At 40.1% G+C, this 14,353-nt stretch overlaps 1 protein-coding gene across 6 annotated transcripts in view; it reads right to left on the bottom strand.

Annotated features, from left to right (window-relative positions):
- Nucleotides 1-14,053, bottom strand: part of NFYC (nuclear transcription factor Y subunit gamma) — a 59,338-nt gene extending 45,285 nt beyond the window's left edge. The window contains exons 1-2 of one of the 6 annotated variants that reach the window (XM_032493941.1): nucleotides 2,106-2,156; nucleotides 224-284 (exon numbers count right to left, since the gene is read on the bottom strand). The gene's annotated coding sequence lies outside the window, so the exon portion shown is untranslated. Of the gene's footprint in view, nucleotides 1-51; nucleotides 56-223; nucleotides 285-2,105; nucleotides 2,242-13,829 lie in introns of those variants that run through there. The other 5 variants (XM_032493940.1, XM_032493946.1, XM_006174510.3 and 2 more) reach the window with 5 other exon arrangements.
- Between the last annotated feature and the right edge of the window lie 300 nt (nucleotides 14,054-14,353).

Here is a 14,353-nt window from a genome sequence, read left to right as displayed (position 1 = left end):
TCATAGTAACACCCTTCAATACACACTGGAAAATACCTCAGTCACCAGGACTCTGCACAGGCATGCCTACGTGCTATCTTCCCAGGCGGTAGGTCAGAGCCTCCGAGTCCATGACCCTGAACAGGTTAGGAACCCAGGCTAGAGGCAGTGGCTAGACATCTTTCCAAGAAGTTAAATCCACAAACTTCTTAAAAGAGTTTCACTTAGGCTGTGAGCCACTTACCTTCTGCCTCCCCTGCTCCAGGCCTCCTCCCAGGGCCAACAGGGTCATTCAGTATCTACAACTTTTTTAAATCACATATTAAAAACTAGAGTAACTATTAACATGTAAGTCAATAACTTGTAAAAAATAAATTTTAATTAAAATAATTATCTGTTAAAATGTATTCTTTAACACATACTCCTTTTTCTTAGGACTTAACTTCTCAGAATGACCACTTGCCTTTTTTTTTCTTTTTTTGAATGACTGTTGTCTTACTATATGCATTCCAATTCCCCAAAAGAAGTTTCACAAACATAACTACTCTGAACTCCTGAAATACCATTCTTCACTAAGAACCCTCCAGATTACACAGACGACAAGGTAGCATGCAAGGAATCTGAATCTGTTAGGCAGTTCACTCCACTATCATACCAAAAGGATTTAAAATTTTTTTGCTGAGGGGAGGGAACGGAACGAAGAAGAGTGGGAGAGAGAATGAATGCAGCCCCATTGTCTTACTGTTTGAAAACTCCTAATTTGAATCTATAACATATTCTTACTGGACTTGAACATCAGAAGTACAGTTTCTTTTCATCTTAAACAGAGCTTTTCAGCCCAAATCTGCATAAACAAACTTTGTCCTTCAATCTTTCAACTCCTCGGCAGTTTTTCAAGGTCACTTTTGTGAGCAACGACAGAGGCCTGAATCTAGTAACTTTGACTGCTACACCACTCCAATTCCACGAGCCCCAAATTTAAACCCCTACCGATCCTCTCAGGTAAATCCTTTCTTTACTCAAGGGGAAAGCAAACCAACACCCTCCAAACTTCTCCTCTAATAGGGCCTGCTCCTTTTCCCTACCCAGAAGCTGAGTGCTGCCGGCTCACTGTTCCGTACTGAGTCTGCTGCAGAAATGTTCCAATGACCTTCATTCCAAATTTGCAAATAAAAGGAAAACAAAGAATTGCTTTTTCAAATCAAGTGTATTATAGATTTTAGTATGTGGGATAGAAGATTTCACTTTCACAAGAACTGGCTGGTTACTGATTAGCCAGCAACCTGCATTAGTTTCATATCCCTGAAGAGGGAAAAACAATATCAAGGGCAAAAGACAGGGTGCCTATATTTTCAACTTTCCTACTCAGAAACTGCAGGTAAATTAGGATTTTAAAGATTTCATATAGAAAATGAAAAGCATTTTGCTCACATCATTTTAAAGAACTAAATCAACACCTAACAAAATGTGTAGAACTGATGGGAAAAGATTTGCTCTTGTCATTGTCAATACGGTAGAGATGTTTCTAACCAGCATTTAAGCTAAAATGTGCATTTTAAAACAAAGATTGTTAATTAATTGGTACTTACTAGAATCTAGAAGCAGACAGGTAAATCAAGAAAGTTATGGGAGAATTTCACACTGGCATGTGGGCCTTCACCATAAGAACCTGCATCAGTGCAAATTGTATTTTCACACAAATTTAGAACAGCAATGGTGTTGCTCACACCTCTGAAAACACAGATGTCAACAAAGTGCATGGCAATAGATAAAGTCTTATAACAACTCAGCTTATTCTGTCGGAAAGCTTCAATGCACTTGAACAAAGGAAAATTATTTGGAAAACAGTTAACTTTACCGAATGCAAAGAGAAAGTGCTTTGCTTCTGTGTGCCCCTGAAAAATGATTAGCCTTTCTTCATATACCTGCTCCAGTAATACTCAACTAGGAAAAGAAATCCTAGTTGAAGGGCATGCAAAATCTAAACAGAGCAAGGTATTCTAGGTGCACCAAAAGGTATGCATGGAATGTAAAGTGGCCATTTTCTGAAACAGTGCAACTTGGCTACACTCTCTGAAGCTAAACAGTTTCTACCATTTTAACACAAAACAAAGAATTAAACTTACCGGGAACTGCATTAATTTTACATGTAGTTATTTATATCTCCTCGGACAGGGAGAATTTAAGTCACTCCTATCCCTCCCCCCCCCAAAAAGGACGGAGGAAACAAAAGGCAGCAGGAGATGCAGAAACCTGAGTCTGGAATGTCCACTCCAGTGAAAGCCCGAACAGCTGTCCCCCCACCCCCCAGCAAACTATTCGCCATTTTTCTTTGTCTTTCAGCTGACCCCTGCCTCAGTGAAAACTCCGAGGCTCCAATGAAGCCCTGCAGCCTCCTTCCACTTTAACAGTCAAAGGCATTCAATCTAGCATGCTATTTGACACCAAACCTTGCCTCCAAAGTGGTCCCATTGGCTGAGCTGCTTTATCAGCTAAGAACACAAAGCCATGATTGGCTGTTCACGTCATCAGTTACCTCCTTTGTACACTTCCTGTTTTAAAGTTACCTTGAGAAGCAGAACAGGGGTCAGATCTAGACTTCAAACTACGAGGAACTTAAGGCTTGGAAATGCCAGGCAAATGCACACAGCAGATGCAGTAGGACCTCATGTGCTTCCAAAACAGAAGATACTGAAAATGTATAATTGTTCTGAAAATCATGCGAAAGGGTTATTACAGTTCCCACCCAAAGGATTTCTTACTGGCTGTCAGAGTTCCATTTAAAAAATTTAAGGTAATTTAACTGCTTCTGATTGGCCATCAAAGATGTCTGTAAGATACTGCTACAGTATCCTATGGCAGTAAACCAGAGAAGCAATGTGCACAAGGTCGGAAAGTTCTGACTTAACTATCTTCAGTTTTCTGTTGAGCACTAACAGAAGAGTAAAGAGAAAATCGTGTGGGATAAATCCAGTGGCTCCAAAGAAAATGCAGCTTCTTTAACAGTAACAAAGAGTGATATCAATGGTCATACAAGTTTGCAAGATTTCCCAAAAGGTACCTGTCATGTCCACGGTAGTTTTAAAAGCAAAAATTACTACAGACAAATCACTTTACTTTGAAACACAAACTAATCTAAATAGGAAAATTCTGGAATAATTTATCAAGTTAGTGATAGGGACAGTGGCATTTCCAAGAAGTCTACCAAGAACCTCAGAGGGAAATATAATAATAAGTGAGGTAAAAGAGGCAAAGAAGAGTGAACATCAGTGAGTATGTTGTTTAAAGCGCAATATAGTTTGATGGATTAACTCATTTAGCATGGTTATAAAATGCTGCTGATTAGCTCTTAATATAACAGTTTTGATATCATAAAGGATAAACTTTTCTACTACATTTTCAAGAATAAGCAGCAGGCCTGATCTCAGGAGAGATAGTCTAAAAGTACTGTGGTTACTGAAGACATCCTGGGGTGTTTAAGTTTACGAGTGGAGGTCAAAGACTTCCTTATGGATTTTGGACCCAACTGTTTAGTTTTAGGCATATGAAGAGATTCAGCATATCCCTGAAATAGAAGCAAGGTGGTCTGTCCAATCACTCTGCCATAATAACTTCTCTAGGAGGAAGAGTGAGGATCAGAGAAGTTAAGCAACTGGTTTCTAGCCATACACATAGGATGCAAACTCAGGTCCCACGGAGGGTGGTAGTCTTTCCATGGCACCACACTGCTTACCAAGACATGAAGCACCTTGGGTACATTCAAATAAATTCTTAGGTATCACAGATACAGTCCTCGCTTGGTATCTATGGGGGATTGACCCTCAGACCTTCGTGTTTACCAACATCTGAGGATGATCAAGTCCCTTATATGAAATGGCATAGTACAGTTAGCCCTCTGCATCTAAGAGTCCCACATACACAGATATGGAGGGTTGACTGTGTATAGGTAGCATAAACCACTACACTCAACTTCATGAATTTAAAAAGTAAATACCTGACTAATGTTTAATTTGATCTGTTGGTTAGATATCTAGCTAATGCAGCACTCTAAAAACTGATACAAATTTTACTACTAAACTATTAGATATATTTAACCACCAGGAAATCACATGTATAATTTATAATGACCTGAAACAACTAACAACTAAATCATTAAAAAACAGTACACATTAAAATATCAAGGGATTGCATGGTAATTTCACTCTAGCATCTAAATAAGAGTTTAGTTTTGCTAAGAGGGTGCATTGTGGGATGATCCCTGAAACTACACAGAGTTGCAGACATCGTAGTTCTTATCCGAAAGTTTAGATCACAGATTCTGAACAGCTACCAGCCTCAGAAGAGAAGGTAGGAGGACAACAGGCCAGTTGTGCACCTTATCCACACCAGAGCCTCTCTTAACCCCACAACACTGAGGGTCAAGTCAGCTGCAAGGAAGCAAAGAAGCTCATGTGAGGGGTGGGAGGCAGAGGAATATGAAGAACACGTTCACATCACTACAGTTAGTGTCATTATGGCAAAACAAATACTTGGGAGTCAGGCAGAGCTAGTTTCAAATTCTGACTCTTCCACATATTAACTATATGCCACTGGTTGAACCTTGAGCCTCAGTCTCCTCATCTGTAATTTATGGGTATCACTATACAACAGAGCCACTGTAAAGATTAAAGGACCTAACATATGTAAAGTACATTGTACTGTGTCCAAATGAGCATTGAAAAAAGGGAAATTGCTAAAAGTCATCCAACCCAAATTCTTTGTTTTACACAGGGATTAAGGTTCAGAAAGGCTTATCTCCTTAAGGCCCTAAAGCTACTATGAAGAAAAGTCTCTGTTCTATCTCCAGCATACCCTGCAACTGTACAGAAAGCAACTCCTGAGCCATAAAAAGAAGTGTGGGAGGACTACCAGCTGCTACTAAAAATCTTCCCCAGTTTTTATGCCGGAAATCTATGCCTTTCACCACCAATCCTGGCTGAGGTCTGGTTATTGTTCCAAAAGCCTACCCTCTGACTCTGCTTGATGTACCAGATTAAACCAAACATGTCCCTTGATACTTTGTGAAAGCCTTTGGCATGGTTTTTATTAGTTTTGGCAGTTTGCAAGAAAAACACTTCAACCCCTATTTCTCATCAATAATCACCTTAACAGAATTCAAGCCACTAGTGGAAAGAGAACTCAAATTATTCTAGAATTTCCAATTGACAGCCTGACCCTCTCACTTAGGACAGCATTCCCTTCTCTAGCTTGTCATTACTGTGATCTAAAAGCTTCATGGGATCTCTGGGATTCTAATTCACATTCTTTGCTGGTCCTGCATCTTAGCAGCCATTTACACCAGACAATTGAATCGTCTTGCCCTAAAAAACACCCTGAGACAAAACCAATGCATCTGGTTACATGAGCCAAGCTTTAATGCTTTCAAAGACGGCAAAGTGAGAATGGATGCTCTTAGAAAACTGATTTTGAATCACAACTACCTTCTTACTAGCTGTATGACTTCGGCCAAGTTAACTTAACCATCTACGAGATCACTTCTTCATGTATAAAAATGGAAAAAATAACACCAACTCACAGAAGTGCTGAGGCTTAAATGAGATAAGTTAAAGCACTCAGCATTATTAATACTTGACATATGGTAGGTGTTCAATCTTAAGTACACACTTGACTATAGTACTTTTTACATATTATAATTACTTTTTACCAAGTGTCTATTATCAGAGAAGGGCTTCTTGAAGGCAGCAACTGTGTCTCACTTATATCCACATATATCCCCAGTGCTGGGTACATAGATATAAATCAAACCTGACTTTAGTCATAGTGTCAGTGAAATAACAGGGAGTAGTGGGGATTGAGGAAAACTGGAGAGTGCATGTCCCATCTAAGGAGGCAGCTACTACTCAGCTCCAACTGATGAAAGTTATGGGGGAATGCTGGTCCACTGCAGTAAGGGCTTCAGATTCAATAAAAGAAGTAAAACTCAGATCCTGCACACAAAAAGTTGATGCTAGCACAGCTCTTGATCTGGCATCCTGAAGAATAACTAAAGATCCAGAGTTATAGCAGAAGTTGGCCTCAACCATCATGATAACTCCTGCCAAGGACAGAGTCTTGCTCAGTACCCCAGATTACCTGATCCTGGAGGCTACACTGTACTCCAGCTGAAGCAAAAACAGCAGCAAAGAAACTGGGCTCTTCGGTGGCCTGAACATTTTATTGATGGTGTCCTTAACTGACCCCTTTGGACTAGTAAGTAAACCTGGGGGTCTCAGGAAATATCAGAGAAGAGAACCTCTAGAGAAAAATGAACTTTTCATATATTGGGATGGGGATATAAAGCCATATTCATTTGACTCAAATTTGTCGTGTGCCTTATTACATATTAAGCTGATGAGATGGATATATACAGTAGTTTGTTTTGCACAGATGCTGTTACAGGTTAATGGGATAGAGTTAAGAACACCTTTAATCCAAGCACCCAGAATCAAGCAGCATTAGTATTTGGGGTTATATACTTTAAGTTTGTCTTATGTAGATGAGATATAAGGTTGAATTAGTTCCCTCAATATTAGATAATACCATACAAAAATATCAAACTGTTCTGTAATCTCTTCTCACCTAAAAAAATGTGAATAATTTTCCCTATCAAATATAAACCTACATCATTTAATTAGCTCCAAATAAATGAAAAATTTAAATGTCTTCAATTTTAAAATATTCTAAGTAGCATCACAGAGAACATCCATTATGCCATTCCTGTACCACTACCCTCATTATCTCTTCCAGAACCCCTGCAGCCACTTCATAAATAGTATCATTTTGTCTGGCTTAAGAAAAAAAAAAAGAAACCAGATTGTTTTAATGTTAAATCTCTCCATTTTCAATTTTGGTACTAATTTTTTAAAAATTATAAGCAGATCAAAGACAACTGATGGCTGCCACATTGTGACTTCTGACCCATATCTTTCACCTGACTTGGTCCTGAACAACTATTAACTACTTCCCAAATCAAAACCACCTTCAAGTTTTTAAAAAAAGTGTGTTGGCACATTTTCAAAAGAATCTGACAGACATTCTTAAGATAATCCCCAAAGAAGTCCCAGAAACATTCTGAGTAATGCTAACATAATTAGAATAAGGAACATGGTGCTGATACTCAGTAAATGGCTGCTCAGTAAATGAATGAATAAAGTAAACTAACAAATGAGACCATAAGTGGATTATAAATTCTGAATTATTTGTTTTTAAAAATAAGTTACATTCTCCAAAGCATAAATGAAGACCAATGGATGAAGAACTATTCTAGAGAGACCAGCGGTTAATAATGCATGTTGAGTAACAATACTGTGCCTGATAAACAACAAGTACTCCAAAAGATGGAGGCTGCTACTATTTTTATTGTTCCTGGCAATGGGACTAAATGATCTTTAAAATCACATTCATCCCTAAGAATCTATGTTACTTTGGAGATATATCTTACATGTTCCAAGAGAAGTCCTTTCCCTCTATTGGCCAAGCTATCCTATAGGCAAGAATTCATTTTTTTATTCACAAACTCTCTACACCAGAACTGCTCACCTGGTCTCCACATCACACCAGTCGTAACATGAATGCTATTAGGTGTTCTCATAAACAGGATTCCATGGTGAAGTAAGTTTAAGAAACACTGCATAATGTATCCTTTCTCTTGAAGGGTATATGAGCACAAATGCTCTCAAAACTAATTCTGCAGAAAAGAAATCCATTTCACTCTAGCCATTCTGGATCCTTTTTCCATCCCCAGACACACTTATTAGCATTGTATAAGAACTAATGTTCAATGAACAGCTTGGGAAATGCTACTTCAAGCCAACTTACAAATTTTAGTGGAATGAAAAGAAGACTACAGGCAACTCTACTCTGACCATCTTCCAAAATGGTTGGAGTTTTACACACATTATGGCATTTCCCTTTTTAATGAAAATGACATTAAATATCACCATAAAGAGCAATCCTCTGCCTCCCAAATTACTGCCTGCCAAGTATGCTTTGCTTCTTAAAAAGGCACCAACTTTGCCATTTGATAATGAGCAAATTCTAAGCTACTTACCTTCAGGGTACAGTAATAATTTCTGAGACAGTTAAAAATGACAAAGATGTTCAACAGCACTAATAGCATGTACTTTCTTTTTTCTCTTTTAAATGGACAGATCATGCCACCAGAGAGGAAATATGTTTTCTTAACATTGGGCAAAGAATCACACTTCATATAGATCACTGGACAATTTGCAGCTCCTGAGAACAGGGTTAACAGTAATCAGGAATTTTGAAAACCTTCAGTAACTTTAACAAATTTAAGCCAATGATAAGATAAAAAAAAAAGTATTCTATATTCCAATATCATTCCCTATGAGTCACTGAAGCAGTTAGTGAAGCATTTAGTGAAGCAAGATCACTATTTTAGCTCATATTCATGAACATATTTAAAAATAATTCTTAAATCTGATTTGTAACAGTATACTGTTTATTTTAAATAAAGGGTATTCATTTAAATAGGACACCTTATAAACCTTGGACATAGAGTTTGAACCTTTAATTTAAATCTATTCTACTGGAAATATTCAAATACAAAGGTCCTGCTCTCTAAAATGCACCTTAAGTTTATCCATTAGAAAGCGCTCACTGTATTAAAAAAAAAAAAAAAAGGTACAGTGGATTTAAAAGTAATCTGCAGACAAGTAAGAACTTAAAACCAAAATGGAAAATATACCTCCCATGCTAAAATGAGTACAGAGGAGGCCTCACTGCTATCAGGTACATCACTGCTAAAACATGGAGAAGTGTGGGAAGGGTGTAGCAAATTTTGCAACCTGGCAAAAAATCTGCAGGCAGGGTAATTTTTTTTTAACTGAACCATTCCACAATGTTGTCTTTCTGCTTACTTCAAAGAACATATTACCCAGAAGACTACAAATCAAACTGACAGTCCTACTTCAACTGACAATTTCAACAATTAGAAAAGATTTTAAACGCCTTATAATCCAAGCCTCTTTCTGAACACAATGATAAAGCTGGCTGTTCTGATTTCAATAATCATTATTTTTGGCAAATAAAGACATTTTCTTCTCATCAGAATCATAACCACTCAGCACCCAGGAATTAACAGAGGCGATCAGGAGACAATTTAACCCTGAAACAAATGATCCTATGACTTTGTGCATTCATATGTAATACTGACCTCACACTGGTCCACTGGAAATCAGCTCCTAAACCACAACAACACAACTAAAGTAGACTATTTCATTCATGTCAAGTGGTTGCTCCCCCATAAAGAAATCTCACTGTACATAACAGAATAGGTAATTACAAAAGGTCTCCTCATCAGGGAAGCACTAATCTGCTGTCCGGGTAGATTTTATACTGTTCTAAAAACAAAGTGACGTGTTCTCTCACTAAGGTCCACTCAGTGACAGGCACCTATCATCTACCACTGTATTTATTTTTCAGACATACTCTGTAAGACAGATATTATTAACCATTACTTTCCACAGGAAGAATCTAAGGCTCACACAGGTTAAGAATCTGACCTCCAGCTCACAGGGCGGGTAAATGCATTGCAGAGACAGAATTCTTTCCCAGCTCTGACGCCAACGTCAGCAACAGCAGTGGCCCCTCTCAAAGGCACTTTTTGGCCCAAGTATTTTAAATCCATTTCCTCCTACAATTAATCTACTTAAATTATGTTGGGTGCTTTGAGTCTCTGTGGGAAAATACTAAAATGACCTTGTAGCCTTCCTAACTAGTCACAATGCATGCATGAAAAACTGAATAAACAAAATGAAAAGAGAGACTGTAAGACATCAGATAACTCACAATCAGTTTGCTTTGAGCACAAGAAATAGAATGGAAAAGAACAACTTGCTGGCTAAGGAATGTTCTTCCTAGCTTGTACGCCTGAGGCTGGAATGAACCTCAAGAAGGTCATTTGTGACCCTCGTCCTCTGCTAGTCTCTCTCCTGTGAATGACGCAAACTTGTCAAAACACAAAATGTGCCTTAGAGTCACCTCTGCCACCAAATCAATGCTTCCTTCCACAGGAGAGGCAAAGCTGTCCAGAGGAATGAGCAGTGGCCTGGGAATCTAGTGATCTGAAATAAACTTGGCTCTGCCTTTGCATAGTTAAATGACCTTGTCAAGGTCATCACACTCTTTAGGGTCTCAGTACAAAGGACATGACTGAAAGGAATCAAAGGTCACATCCTAAGATGTAAGAATTTTTCTATTTCTCATAGTATTCTATAGTGTCAAGAGAACACAGTGTTTAAGAGTAAGGGCTCCACACATTGTGTACAAATTAAGAATTATGTTTGAATCTGGGCTCTGCCACCTACTGGCTGTATGACCCTGAGGAAATTACTGAAACTCCTCAGTTTCCTCGGTTGTAAAAATGAAGGTGGTAATAGTACCTACCTCATACTGTGTGAGGATAATACATATATTTATACCCTTGCTGGTTCAATATAAGCACTCAATAAAAGGCAATAACTATGATACTAATCCTGAATTTTATTCATATTTCTTCAGTGGCCCAGTACTTCTGAACTTCGAGATTAGAGGCGAATTTCAAAACTGCCTCAAAAGGATACTTAAAATGGCCCATTTCACTTTGCTTCCACTTCTCTGTAAATGGGGATAAAAAACTGTATTTTTTCGAGTACAATGAATCAGTTTTGATCAAATAGAAAATGTGTAAGCATAAATGAAGTAACAATTATTTGTCATAAGGATTAAATGACATGGGCACAGTCTGCAAAGCATAAAGTATTAGCATGAGTTCTGCTTAGAAGACAAAACTGATGTTCACAAGTTTTTAGTACAAACTCAGACCTCCTGGGAGTTCAAGATTTCCAGGGTGGTCAATTTCAGATGACAACAAGGGCCAGCAAGTGGCCATGGGTTAACGTAGAATGTACATGAGCTAATGTAGAATGAAGGTGGTTCACTGGTAATGAAGAGCAGATAGGCAAGAAATGCTTGATGAATAAAAAAAAGACATGTGTGTATACTTGTTTTCATATTCTTGTCTAGATTTGCTAAAAAAGAAACTAAGTTATGGATGCCATAACATTCTTCATATTTGATTAGCTTAATGACTGAGCCAAATGAAGCTGAGATGACCGATGTACAAAACGTATGATGAAGCCCTATTTCTTCTCATACTTTTGACTCTATCTTCCACACTGCAGTGTAATTGCAAATACAAGGGCAGAAACCCTCATCTAATGGTATCAAGACACAAAGCAATTAAGACTTCCAATTCACTGCTCTCCCCTTGAAATCTGATTTAAAGGTTTCCATGCAAAATTGGGATTGCAAATATTTTGTTGTGTCCAGTTTTAATCTTGCACATCGTTGAGGGTAAGCATATCCTAGAATCACTCCAGTTTGAAGAAGGCACTAGGCTTTTGGATAGGTCCCAGTGTTTGAAGACAAACATCCTAAAGAACTGATGATATTTGAAAAAACTCTCCAGTGAGCTCTTTACACCATGCTCTTGGTAGTACCTCACTGGCTGGCATTAATCATTTCCATACATAGAAAAACTGTCAGCAATATTCTGAAGCCTGGTTTTAAAGAATGCAGATTCTTAAACCTTCTGCACATATTTTCCCCATTATCTACCTGGGTTCAGAAAAACTCCAGTTTACTTTGTAAACCTCTCCCTTCACAAAAGAAACCAAAGGATATGATTTAAATACCTAGCTGAAGAACCTATCTTCTATATGATTACTAGTCTGTGGTCTGAATCTTTGAACAGTACATGAAATTCTTATTAATTATATTCTCCCAATCAGTACACTCCTAATACCCAGAAGTCAAAGAAAGATGATCCATTGTGAAATATAAAACTACCTGGGAGTCTGAATAGTCAGGTTTATGTTGATAGCATGACGTAGCAGATAAAACTACAGGCTCTGGCATCAGGCAATCTGGATTTGAATCCCACCTCAATCAATGAGTGACACTGGACAAGCTACTTAACCTCTCTGATCTTCTATTTTCTCATCTGCAACATGGGGTGATAATTCCTACCTAACATGAATGTAACATTAAATGTGTTCCAAAATGTTAATTCCTTCTTCTACTGCTTTCCCCTTTTCTCTTAAAAATTTAGTTACATTCACATAAAACTGACCAAATCTGAAAATCAGTTTCCTGAAATTGGTATAAAGACAGAGAAGTCTAACATCCATCTAAAGCTGAAAAGACCACCTTAGTCTAAAATAGACAAGGAAAAACAAATTAGGAAAATACAGAGGTTTAAACACAGAGGTGTTTCCATAATCCCCAAATCTTGGGAGGAGCAAAGGTAAAACAATCCAAGTCATTACAATTCAACGGAAAAGGAATGTACTTCCAACAAGCTGACTCTAACAACTCTCAGAAGAAAAGCTGTTTGAAACATGAACCACACAGAGTTGACAAGTCCTGTTACTTAAGACAAGATGCAAGAAGATATGTATTAAATTATTTTCATTCCAGGCTGCTTTTTTTTTTAATGTTTTTAAGTGCATATGACGGTGGGTGTATTTTTTAGGAATATATAAAAAGAAACAAATGAGCCAAGATCCAGGATCTCTGTCAAGCTCTCTTCTGCTAAAGACGAACCTAACAATATCCATTCAAAAATAATTGCCAAGAATCTGATGTCTGCTGCAAAGAGTATCTTTGGAAACTTGGAAACTAAGCCCTGACCTGAATCTTTCCTAGAGCAGTAAAACTTCACATAAAACACCTCAAAATTAGCTGCAGGGGTCCTGAGACCCAATAATCTATCACTATTTTCTCTCTTAATTCCCAAATCTGAAAATATTTCCCAAAATGCTTCTATTTTTTCACTCCTCTAGATCTGTCACTACTTAATACTGTGCCTCCGAGGCTTGGCATTCAGTTATTAAGACTGGGCACATCTATCCCATAGAATCCCTCTCTCAACCTGGGTCTGTTTATTTCCTTCTCACATCAACATCCCAGGTCTGGTAACTGGACTCCAGGGTTCCATTAAAACCTCAATGTTTCAACCCCGGCACTCTCCAGCAAAATTCCTGATCTAATTCTATTGTTCAGATATGTCCCTAGAGCCCTGATGCCCTCTCCTCCGGTATCATGCCCTCAGATCTGGCATCCACGGACACCAGGGTCACTCCCCGTATTACACTCCAAGTGTAGCACCCCTGGATCGCGAAGATCCTCTCAACCTGTAACTCGGGTTTCAGCGTTTCCAAGCCTGGCAACCCTTGGAACTTGCACGCCCCTATCCCAGGCCACGCATGTTCCATGGAGGGTACCTCTGGAATTAGGAGTGCTTCCCACTATGGGCCAAGCAGTGGCTACCCCTGAAGCATTTGCCAGACCATCATCCTCCTTCCCCCTTAAGGCCTCTATGCTCGTCCCCTAACCTCCACCCGACGCCTGCGCCGTAGGGGGTCATCGCCCAGTAGCCCGAGCCGAAACGCGCGCATCCCTACAGCCTTCCATTCCTTCATCACCCCCCCAGGCCAGAGCCAGCGCGACCAATAAGGTGCCAGGTCCTCGGCCTCCCCGCCACCGACCAATCACGAGCGAGCCCCCCCGCCGTCGCCTTCCGCCAATGGGAGAAAGCCCGCGGGCCGGGCCGCCAAGGCGCACGGACCCCACGAGTGCGGCGGCGGCGACAGCGGCGGGCCAGGCGAGAATACAACATGGCGGCGGGCAGCCGCGCGAGGGAAGTGAGGTCTCCACCGAAGGCGGGAAGCGCAGCCCCTCCCCCCGCCGCCGCCGCTGCTGCTCACCTCTCCCCCCATCTCCCGCAGACGCTCCCACATACTCACACGCCTCTGCTCAGGAGTCCAGGAAAAAGCAGGAACCGCCCCCGCGCTCCTGTGGAGTCGAGCAATGCAGAGGCCTGGGCACGGCGGAGGGGAGGGGGAAGCGTGCGTCACGGAGAACGGAGCGCGCGCGAAGCGGGGGTACAAACAAGATGGCGGCCACGCCGTTTGCACCGTCTCCCCCCCCTTCCCCTCCCCCTCCTTTGGCGCTTCGACTTTCAGCTTTTAACGCGCAGAAGCTGAGTCACTGAAATCTCGCGAGAACTGAAAATGGGCGGTGACCTGGTGAGGCGGAAAAAGAGGCTGGAGTCTTCTGGCCCCGCCCCTCTTAGGAGTTTCTGTGCGCGTTGTGTGTGGGTTCCGTAGGGCGTTCGTTCTATCCTGCGAATGTCTGCTTTGGTGTGCACACTTGAGTTTCAGGGAATAAGTAGTTTGTGTGTGTTTTAATTTGGGAGGAAACAGCTGGGGGATGAAGCACATCATAGGGATGCCAGATTAAGTGCACAGTTAAAGAAGATAGCTACTAG

This window comes from Camelus ferus, chromosome 13, assembly GCF_009834535.1.
Source record: "Camelus ferus isolate YT-003-E chromosome 13, BCGSAC_Cfer_1.0, whole genome shotgun sequence".
Lineage (NCBI taxonomy): Eukaryota > Metazoa > Chordata > Mammalia > Artiodactyla > Camelidae > Camelus > Camelus ferus.
Note: the sequence above shows the minus strand (reverse complement) of the source record. Positions and strands in the feature narration are given on the sequence as shown.